The following is an 11843-nucleotide window of genomic DNA, read 5'->3' as shown; positions in this document are numbered from 1 at the left end:
TATACAGAAAGAGATGTAGAAGTTCAAAATTGATAATCAAAGCATGTTCTTTTTTTTTTTTCAAGCAGAGACCATGGGGGGCGCTGTTTACTGGCTTCTTCCTCCGTCTTGCTCACCCGCTTTCTCATACAACTCAGGCCCACCTGCCTAGGGAAGGCTCCACCCCCGCAGGGCACGCCCCGCCCCGCCCCGCCCCATCAGTCACTCATCAAGACAATGTCTCACACTCCGCTTGCCTGAGCCGATGAAAGCAATTCCTCAGTCCGATTCTTTCTTCCCAGACACAGGCAGGTTTGTGTCAAATTGCCAGAAACTAACCCTGCCAATATATGAGTTCATATTGTGCACATTATGTGTGTGCGAGCATGTGAGAGGTCAGGGCCAACTTCCAGGGGTTGGCTCTCTCTTGCTGCTGCAGGGGTCCCAGACACTCCACTCAGGGGATCCGGCTTAGCAGCAAGCCCCCTTTACTCACTGAGCCATTGTACTGCCCATCCTTAGCACTTTTTCACGACCCGGAGGTGCCTCAGGGTGCTGTTCATATCCACAACTCTTGGATCCCCGGGCCAGAAGCGCTCCCGGAAGGGGAGGCCAGACTCACTGCTTCGTCGAGCCTCTCCTCGCACGGTACTGTGTGGCTAACAGGTACACCTCTGAAGACTCTTTCCTGCTGGCCTCCGGCTTCACGACCTTTGTGCTCTGGAATTCTTGGGTCAGTCTCTTCTGCAGCAGGTGGCTTTTACTTCCGGCCCAGGTTTTACACAGCAGTGTCCCCCCCGGATGCAGGATGTCCACAGCCATGTCCACAAGGGTAAGGCACATGCTAATGAGTCTGTCGTGATCGAGGTCTCGGATGCCAGTGGCATTCGGTGCCATGTCACTCAGAATCACATCTGCTCTCCTTCTGGGAAGCAGTTCTAAAATTCTCTGTAAAGTTCTGGGGTCAGTCACATCAGCAGGGCATAGAAAGGTTGCTCCCACCAGAGGGAATATCTGAAGAAGATCGACCCCCAGCACGAAACCCACGGGGGAGCTGGAATCTGCGCCTGTGGCGTTGACGCTCTGCACTGCCACTTGACTCCAGGCTCCCGGAGCGGCCCCGCAGTCGAGCACCCGGAGACCAGGCCTGAGGATGTGATGCTTCTCATTCATCTCCAGGAGATTGAAGGCGCTGCGGCAGCGATAACTCTCCACCTTTGCGGCCTTAGAACGGGTCCTTTAGATGCGGCATCAGCCACAGGTGCTCAGCGCCTGTCCGCCCCTTATGTGCAACCTCCGAACCTTAAGGGGAACGCCTACCAGCTTCGGAAGCCCGGCCATGGTTGCTTGCTGACGGTTTCCTCCCTCAAAGCATGTTCTATCTCAAGAAATTTTTCAAGACAAATGTAGATTTTATACCTGAGAACTAAGAAATAAACAAGGGCCTATATAAACCCATAAATAAGCATGCCACTATTTCACTCACCTATAACTTTACATATGTTCTCTCTTTATCTGAAAGACCCTTCTCCATTTTGTATAACAGGCAAGTTTCTAACTCATTGGTGATGACAAGCATGCATAACTTGCTATCCTGTCATGGCCACCAAAAAGCAGCTTTGGGCCACAAACAATGCATTGCTGGATAAAGAGCCCTCACAGTCTGCATCGATGATGTATACTTGCATGGAAGTACTCTTCCCTTTTGGGGCTTGTTATTGCTCTAATCATGAATATATCTTATAGAATCTAGCCAGCCTTGCTACTAGATCTTCTCCTAATGGAATAATAAATGATATCCTTTCTTGTAGGACAAGAGGAAGAAATGTATGCATTCCTCCTGATCCTGCTGTAAGACAATGCCACAGGATCAGCCTAACATCTGAAGATCTTGCTCTCTATTTTCTCCATTTTCTACCCATTGTCTATATGATTGATGTGGGCCTTGGTGGCATCAATACTTGCAAGCCAGGGAATAGATTGACATCCTAGGAGTGATGCTGGTAATGGTAGTTGTTATGCGATTTGCTGTTCTCCAAGTAGAAAGCAAGGCTAATGTTCTGGGCATGCTAACATGTGATGCTTGCTGAACGTTGTCATAGATTTGAAGTAGAAAAAGCTATTTCTCCACTGTTGCTTTTACTACAGTACTCATCTGTAGAATCCAACCCACATTAATATTATCTGAAATTCTTTGTTTAAATATCTACATTTGTTAATGATTTGTAGTATATCTACTCTGGTTCCTGACTATTTTATTATGATAATATAAATATTTTAATATATAAAAGAATTAAAGAGATTTGAATGAGGAATATATATATCCCCCTTTAGAAAGAAAGAAGAAAAGAAAAAGAAAGAAAGAAAGAAAGAAAGAAAGAAAGAAAGAAAGAGATATAAATAGATAAATATGGCCCCATTAATATATATGACAAATATGTATCTTACATATACATATACATTACATATTGACCCATTTATCAATCAGTGCTGAAAGTCTTATTTTTCCATTGCTGTGACAAAATACAGAAACAAAAGTCATTTTTTAAATGACCTATTTTAATGGAGAGTTTAAGGTTATAGTTCATCATTCCAAGATGACACAACCATGGGAGCTTAAGACCACTGGTCACATCACATCAACAAACAAGAAACATAGAGAAGATAACAGTTGGTTGTTGCTAATCTTACTGTATTCTGCTTTTATTGCATGCCCCTTCCTTAGTTGTATTCTCAATTTAAACTTCTGCCACATTTCTAACATCAATGCACCTTCATTCTAGTTCCATAATTCTATTAAATATGGTTCACAGCACTATGAGTTTATAATTTCACTATCTTGGAGAGCCTGGTGGTTGAGTTAACTAGTCAGTAGCTAAGCTGAGCCTTCCCTACAACTATCACAGAACTATCTTCTAGTATTGTACAAAATATTACCCAAAAGCTGAAAGTTATGTTTCTTCCCAAATTTCACACGTTCTGGCATTATTGGGGATTATCCACTTCATTTTGTGCAGCAAGGAATTTGCCCAGACCCTTTCCTGAAATCTTAATGAACAGATCGGGGAAGGATAGAAGCCTTGGAAGCTAAGAACATACTAAACCCATGGAACCCTGATTCCTCCTTGATTTCCTTAGAGAATCCTGTCCTGAGTTTGTCACTTTTCCATAATGCACTGCTTTGCTTCAGTCCACGGATTTGTGAAGCCAGAAAAAAAAGCTGTCATGTGCGTCAAAGTCATCTCTCCTTTAGCTCTTATAATGAGGAAAGTATTTTGTTTTTGTTTGCCTTAAAAACAAAAATAATTGAAACATGCTCTCTCTTGCTGGCTAATTGAGCCTATTCACCTGTGACAAACTCAAGCTCTTCTTCAGTCAGGACAACCCCAGCTTGGCAGTGGCATAAATCCCAGACTGCTCTGTGCCAGTACAAAAATTGCTGATGTTTTCAGATGTTTGTTGAGGTTAAATTCTAGCAGGTGAGCATAAACAAATAGCTCCATTTAGTCAGGAAATGGCCAATATTGAGAGGCGAGAGGAAGTGTGACCATAGTATTTCCACTGTCTTGCTAAGTCAGCCAGTCTCTACACAGAACCTCAAATCTATTATACACAATGTCTCTCTTCTCCAGCAGAAGTATCCTGGCTTAATGCTTCTGGAACATTCTGTAGCTCCATCCTCATTCATCTAGAGCACTTGTACTCAACTTTCCTAATGCTCTAAACCTTTAATTTAGTTTGTCGTGTTATGGTGATACACACCCACCAAATGTAAAATTATTTCCTGGCCACTTGATAAGCGTAATTTTGCCACCATTATGAATTGTAATAGAAATATCAGATACACAGTTTATCTGAAAGGCAACCTGTGTGAGGTTGAGACCCACAGCTTGAGAACCACTGATCTAGAGCAGGAAATTGGGAAGCAAAACAGAGTAGGTAAAAACATAAAGTCACTATAGCCCTTCATGCTCATGATACTGTCTTTCCGAAAAGCCATCAGTTAATTCTCTGCTCACCCTTCCACCGATGCTCCACTTGAGTTACTAAGCCACTTGTGGTGTGTCCACTTATTCATCATACACATCTTTCACATGCACCATGGTTCCTGGCATTTCAGAAGAGTGTAAATGGAGAGGTGGATGGGTAAGTGAATCAAACCATGGGTTTTTGGCCCTATATGTAAAGTATAATGAATATACTTTTTGTGTTACATTACAGAGATTAACCTTTTGCTTACTGCCTTGAATATTTATCAATACAAATTTTAAAATCCTTAATATTTTCCCCTACCACCCATAGTCCTATAAAAATGAAAACATAATATAAATGTGGTGGTTCTATTACTGAAAGGTTACATTTCGTCTAAAAATGCTGTTGAAACACCTCAACAAAGCTGGCACTCTTGGGAAACATGACCTGCATTTGTTATATCATTGTGAGCCTGCAGGAATAAGCTATGTGACAGAAGCAGCTCAGGCAGATCTTAAATTTGCTGTGTATCTTTGAACTCCTGGTCTTCCTTCCCTAGACTCACAAGTGTGGAGATTAGAGGCATGTTCCATCCTGTCCAGATCAACTCTCTCTAAGTAGCCAATTTCACACCATTTTGTCTGTTTGGATAGTCAACAAAAATTGTGTAATAAAAAGAAATTGTGACCAACAATTCAAGAAAACAGCTACAGCTCAGACTGCAGCTGCAGAGGACACACCCTCGTGGGAGGAGCCACAGCCTGCTGCTGAGCTGCTCACTGTCATAAGGCAGACACCTCCACTCCTGGTGTTCCTATCCAAAGATGCCAATACTAAACTTCCTCAATTCCAAGATATAAACTCATACTTAGGGAAAAAAAAATGAGGATTCTGTCAGAGACTAGACGTTATAATAATAACAGCCCTACTTAGAGCTGAAATGTTTTAAGTGAAATTGAGTTACACAGCACACTTCTTTCAAAGTATGTTATTCTTGAAGATTACACTCATGAGGAATGTTTTTATCCAGCTGCTGTCTTTCTAAGATGTCAGTGTGAGAGTCAAAGTTACTTAAATTAACAAAAGAGAGAGTAGGACACGTGTCACAAACTCTGTCCTAATCAAGTAGCTGAACATCAGGTTTCTGTAGCAATTTGGACTTGTAAACATCAAATGCTGTCAGATGCTATGCAGAGATGTCCTGAAAACAAGTTCACCTTCCTTCTTTACAGGCATGGAAACCAATCTTATCCTTTTTCTTCATCAAACTGTTCTTATATCAACATGTTTTTGTTTTGTTTAAGATGTTTTCCTCTGACAAGCCTGACTGCATACTTCTGTTGATACAGAAGTATCCCCTCTCCAAGAAAAAGACATCGGGATGGGTATGGCCCTCATGCCTCACTGGACAATGACAGGGGGACCAGAGCCATTACAAAGTCCCCTTCAATTACTGGAGGTCAGGCCTCTATCCCCGCCTTCGAAAGATTAGAATCACCACAGCCCTTCTATACTTAGAGAAGGGAGGAGATGTCAGGGGCAGCCCTGCTTACACACTGAAGGCCTAAAATCAGCCATAGGCCTAAAATCAGCAATAGGCCTGTCATACATGCATACTAACACCAAGTCTTGGGTCTCTGTGGAACACCATTGAAACAGATGGCTATAAGCTATTGTAAACAAGCAGCTTTTGTGGAAATTTACCAGCCTGAGTAGCCATAGACCTTGTAAATAGGTAGCCTTGGCAGATAATACCAACTTAGATAAGGACAAGTGAATCATAGGCAGAGTCATAGTGACCTGTCCCCTGAACCTTCACCCAGCTGATACCCTGTTCTGAAAGATATCTGTACTCACCCTGAACAGCCACACTCCAATGTCATCCCCTTCCCCACATCCTGCCTTTTTGTGTTTATAACCCCTGTGTGAATAAGTAAAAATTATGATTTGATTTAAAAAATAATTTTAAAAAAAAAAGATCTTTTCCTCTTATCTTTCAAAGAGAGTTTGCTCTCTAATTGGTTGCACAGTAAAATATGAGCCATGCTCGAGACACTTTATTAATATTTAACTACAATTGAATAAAAACCAGAAATCATAATTGTGTATGTCTCACTCAAGGTAAAATTCAGTCTTAAGAACAGAAAATATGAGTCCAGTGAGATGACTCATCAACTAAAGTTGCTTCCTACCAATCCTGAGGACTTGCTCTTTATCCCCACATTATAAATGGCAGAAAAAGAGAATGAGCTTCCACACCTTGTCCTCTGACATCTAAACACATGCTGTGCTACATAAATGTGTGCACTCGTACATATATCAATGTAAAAGTAAAATACATTAGGACATAAGAGTAAAATACATTAGGACATAAGAGTAGACCAGCATCTGTCCATTTGGACAATGAAGTGGCCTAAGAAAAATGAACTTGCCTTGGAAAACTCAAAATAGCATCTATGATACTACAGTTAAGAAATGAGAAGCAGCTGTTGCTGGTGCATTTTCACTGTTTCTCATGCTAACAAGAAACTTTTAGTTCAGCAAATAAGATAGAGAAGCTCAAAACAAAACAAGCAAGACCCCAACTTGGACTCTAAGCAGGAATTGATTCTTCCCTGTTCCGGCCCATTCTGCTGCTCCAGTCCACAGGTCAGGGCCTAGCAAGAGAGAGAGTGGGGATGGAGGGGCAAGAGACACAAAGAATGGAGACAAGACATAATCTGATCAAATCTCTCTTTTTATTGAAAGGAAATCCTGGGTATTTATATGCTTTTCCACATGCCTTGCCCTCGTGGACAAGCAGGGGAACACAGCTGAAGATTCTTTGCCATGTGCCTTGCACCGTGAATACCACATGCATCTTGCAGCTGGGGACACTAAACAGCAAAACAAGATATGTGAGAAAAGCAAGATGTTTATCAGAGTGTGCTCAGCTGTTGTGGACTGTTGAAAATCAAGTCTCTTGTCAGGGTATATGGCCTGAGATGGCTGCAAAGATGATAGCCGCTTTCTGCTAGGAATTGGCTCCCAATACTTCCCAAGACAGCCATAAATCTCCAGTAGCAAGCTCATACTGAATGAATATCAATCCCTGGAAGTAAAATGAGCATTCAGCCTGCTCACCTTAATAAAGGGACCATATCCATTCACACTGATAACCAGTGCTTCGCAGAACATAATTCACAGGAACAGAGCAGTCTGTCTACATGGCAAACTCAAAAAAAAAAAAACTATTATATTCCATACAAAAATTAGTAAACACTTCATACAAGAAACAAAGGTTTTTTTCATACCCCAACATTAACCTCTATTGTGTAAGTTAAATGAGTGTATACATTGATAACAGCCACAAATTCCATAAGATGCCTAAGAATAATAAAATATTCATTACATTTAGTTAAATATATTGAATCAACATCTAAGAAAGAACATTTATATTTAAACTCTACTTGTCACATCCAAGAGATAGTGTAAGAACATGAACTTTCCTCTGAATTACTTTATGAATTGAATTAATTCCAGGGAAATAACAAGTTTATTATTTATTTTTAGACACCTCTTTTGTAGTTCATCTAGAGCAGGTGAAATCAATGATCCTACTTTGTTGACTCTTTGACTGGAGGAATGTGATACATAGTTATTAATGTAATACATTAATAACTATGTATGCTTGAGTAAAAGAGTGGGTAAATAAGCTCACGTAATAGATATGACATAGGAAGTACATAAAAAGAGTCAAGCATTGTTAAAAGAGCAGGAAGTCCCACCACATATAAGAATAAGCATGTGGACTTCACAGTTATCAGAGCCCACCAGAGCTAACATGTCCCAAACCAGCTGTCACATCATGGCTACAAAATGACAATAAATTTATGGTGCAACAGATGGGCCAGAGACAGGAGTGCTGTAAGTCTGGGTCAGTAAACTAGGAAGGGTGCCCTGCTTGATTGAACCCCAGGTCTCCAGCCATCCCTCCTTCCTGACCATGGCATCTGAGGAAAAGATAGAAGAGAACATTGCATGTCTAGCGTGATGGGTGATCTTGATGTCTATTTTCTAGGATTTAGAATCTCTGGAAACAAAATCTCTGAGCATGCCTATGAAGCATTTTCCATATTAGATTAATTGAGGTAAGAAGACACATACTATTATGAGTGGCACCATCCTATGGCTAGAGTCTCAGAATGAATCAAAAGGCAAAAAGAGAGTGAGCAGTAACATGCACCATATTCTGCTTCCTGACTGAGGAATCAATGTGACCAGTTGCTTCACACACCTGCTCCCATGACTGCCTCATCATGATTAAATGCTCTTTCAAACTGTAAGCCAACATAAACCCTCCCTGCCTCATGTTGCTTTTGTAGGGTATATGATCTCAGCAACAAAAAAGAGAACACGAACTCCTGCTAAGGGCACACTAGTAGCTTGCCAGAAAGTAGACAGAAAACACTCAATAAAATATTAGCAACCCAGATCCACAAATATATAAAACAGTAATATTTTACAAGCAAGAAGTGTCTGTGCCAGGGATATGAAGTGATTCACCATTCAAAACTCATTGTAAACTATAACTATAGAAGACAGTCAATGAAACCAAAGTAATTTTAAAAATACTTTAATAGTAAGGACCTTGTATGAGATGAACACTCTCTACAGCCACGTTGGCTCAGTCATTAAGGTGTGTGCTGCACAAGCATGAAGGCCTGAATTTGATCCTTAGCACTCAGGTCAAAAACGACATAGGATGGCATCTGCATATAAACCCAGAGTCAGTGACATGGAGACAGACAGATCCTTGGGCACACTGTCTAGTCAGCCTACCCTAATCAATGAGCCCCAGGTCCCAGTGAGGGAACACCTCCAAAACCATGGTGATGGCTCCTGAGGAACAACACCATGGGTGACCTTAAGTCTATGCACACACACACACATACATACACACACACACACACACACACACACATACATACACATACATACACACACACAAACACACACATACACACACATAATCATGTACACCCTTCAAATACACACCTGCAGAAAGACAGACACACATAAAGACATTTATGTGTGGAAAAAAACATTAATTTTTCTCATAAAGCATAACGTAAGCTATCCCTGCAAATTCTTTTAGTCTTTTCCTAACCCTGAGCTGACAAGCCTCCTCAACTGTTGCTATGTAAAGATACCATGGCTATTTCTGGCTATCAGGATTCAATGATTACATGGACAAAGAACTGTTATTTGCTCCATTTTCAAATTGTAACTTCATATAGTAAAATTTTATTTCCAGTAAACAATTATTTTAAGCTTCAGCATTCTGACCTACATAAATACCAATAGCTCTTCAGTAAGCCACATTACTAGAAAAACAATGGTAATATCTCCATGCAAATTTCACTTTCATTATACTTCTCTTAAATGGTTTGGGAGTTTGCTTCCCTCAACCCTCCTGAGATAAGGATCACTAATACATTGCTGGCTTTCCAAGTAATAAATCTTACAGAGCATGGAGAGGCCCTTAGACTGTCACAGATAAGGGGCTTGGAGAAATGACTGTCAGGACCAATTTACTGGACTTGAGAATTTTGAGGGATGGGAATCACTTAAGAAAGGAAGAAATATCTATTTCAACTGCTGAACACCTCTTTTTTTGCATTTGCCTCCCCCTTAATTTAAGGTATTTTATCTATGACTGATAGATTTTATTCAAACAGGGCTTGCCCTCTAATGCATTTCTTGCCATTTTCAACCATCTCTTTATAGTAATTTCTTTATAGTTACTATAAACTATAAACTATAGTTTATCTCCTGTGAGATGACAAGGTTAGAAATATAGACAGACTCATTTGTGTCTTTCCATAATGTCAGAATTTATTAAACAAGAATTTTACACGCTGTTAGGTCCCAATTTCCTTTGGTAGCATGATTATTGGCAAGTAGAATTCCTTTTTTCATACATTTGCATATGAAGAAGATAAACCATAAAATCAACTTCAAGAACACCACCCAATTCATTTGAGACAAGGCCTTTCATTGGACCAGAGCTCATCAATGATGCTAGACATACTATTTATAGAATCATGGGATTCTTCCCTCTCTACCTCCCCAACACTGAGATTACAGGTCTATACTACTATGCCGAGTTGTTTTTTAAGTTGGGTTCTGAAAGTTAAACTAAAGTTTTTGTATTTAACTAAAGTAAGCACTTTTCTGAGTTGTGTCCCCAAGCCCCTTTTTTATTCCAGTCTTAATTACTAGTATTGACTTTCAGATCACAGGCTATACTTCATATAAATAGATAGAGATAGATTGTGAATAGATGATAGATAGATACATAGATAGATAGATAGATAGATAGATAGATAGATAGATACATAGATACATAGATACATAGATATATAGATAGATACTAGATAGATAGATAGATAGATAGATACATAGATATTAGGTAGATTGATAGATGTTAGGTAGGTAGATAGATGATAGATAGATAGATAGATAGATAGATAGATAGATAGATAGATAGATAGATAGATAGATCTGGTGTGTTTGATAAATTCACAGACCGTTTTGCTTTCTGATACCATACAGATAACCATATGCCATGTATACCCAGCCTACTTTGATTACGGATAGAACCTTTTCAGTTTTGGGACTATGTTGTTATTAAAGCATTTTGGTTCTTGATGGATCAGATAGATGGTAGACATATGTACATGCACAAACAAAATGCATAAACATTCTGCCTCTGCATTTGTACCCAAAATGAGGTCAATAAAATGGAGTCTTTGCTCTATAAAATGGAATCATCCAGGGCAAGGCACACTCTGCTGCCACTGTTTCACACAAATAGGTGGCACTGGTTTTAATGGGTGATTTTAACCATTTAACCAAGTACCCACCTGTGGGAAAAATAGGCCGCTGCGGGTAGAGGTGTCCCGGTGGGTTTCCACGCGGCTGGTCCCACATGCAGGAGAAAGGTCTAAAGTTTCCAGAGGCTAGAAGCTTTGGTGGTGGCAGACCCCAATGACACAAAAAAGTCCTTGGTTCCAAAAGGGTTTATTGTCATGGTGGATGGTGGATGGATCTGGAAGTACACTCTGTAAAACTCAGGGCAGTCCTGAGTTAAATAGGGAGGAAGGGGGAGGTTCTGGGGAAGTATGCTTAATTTGCTCCGCCCTCTGGCCTTCATTAGTATGTAAATCCCTAGGGCCTGAGGCTTATTGTCATGCCCTCTACCTGTGCACTTTGGGAGGGGCTGTAATGGCCTACACAACTGAACAATGTAGGTCTATGGAGACGAGACTGTGTGTCAGGACCCTGGGTTCTGGGAACACGGCCGAACTCCTACCGGTTCTCACTTAGAGACTCAGGGTTCTAGGCCCATGCCCAGCCATGAACCAGGATACCCTTATGCAGTCCCACACCCACCCTTTTATCTCTGTAACCTGACAATGGTGACAGTAATTTCTAAGTGCTACTAACTCAGAATGGCTGTACTACCTGTATGCTTTATGTTATATACACAGTAGAATCTACGTAGGAGGAGCTAATGTGGGAAGAGTAAGGAGAGGAAGAGGAGGAGTTGGGAGAGGAAGCGATAAAAGGAAGAGGAGGAGCTAGAGAGGGCAGAGACATAGGAGGATGGAAAACCATACAGGTATGGAGAGCACTTGTTGGGAACAACTTATAAACTTATAATTAGGCTAGCTAATTAGGATACAACTCTCTTTGTATGGGCATCTTGTTATTAATCATTATCAAGCATATAAAGCCTTTGATTAATCTATAAGAATTAGAATCTTATTCTCTTACTGGGCCCACATGGATGGCAGAATGGTCTGGGCAATGCCCTGCCTTGCAGAGACAGCATGGAAGATTGGCAG

General features: G+C 40.6%; 1 pseudogene; it reads right to left on the bottom strand.

Annotated features, from left to right (window-relative positions):
* Positions 1 to 596: 596 nt before the first annotated feature.
* LOC114610965 lies at positions 597 to 1320 on the bottom strand (annotated as a pseudogene).
* Between the last annotated feature and the right edge of the window lie 10523 nt (positions 1321 to 11843).

Source organism: Grammomys surdaster, unplaced genomic scaffold (assembly GCF_004785775.1).
Source record: "Grammomys surdaster isolate TR1022 unplaced genomic scaffold, NIH_TR_1.0 126066, whole genome shotgun sequence".
Classification (NCBI taxonomy): domain Eukaryota; kingdom Metazoa; phylum Chordata; class Mammalia; order Rodentia; family Muridae; genus Grammomys; species Grammomys surdaster.
The sequence above is the reverse complement of the archived record's forward strand: the minus strand, read 5'-3'. Positions and strand labels throughout refer to the sequence as shown.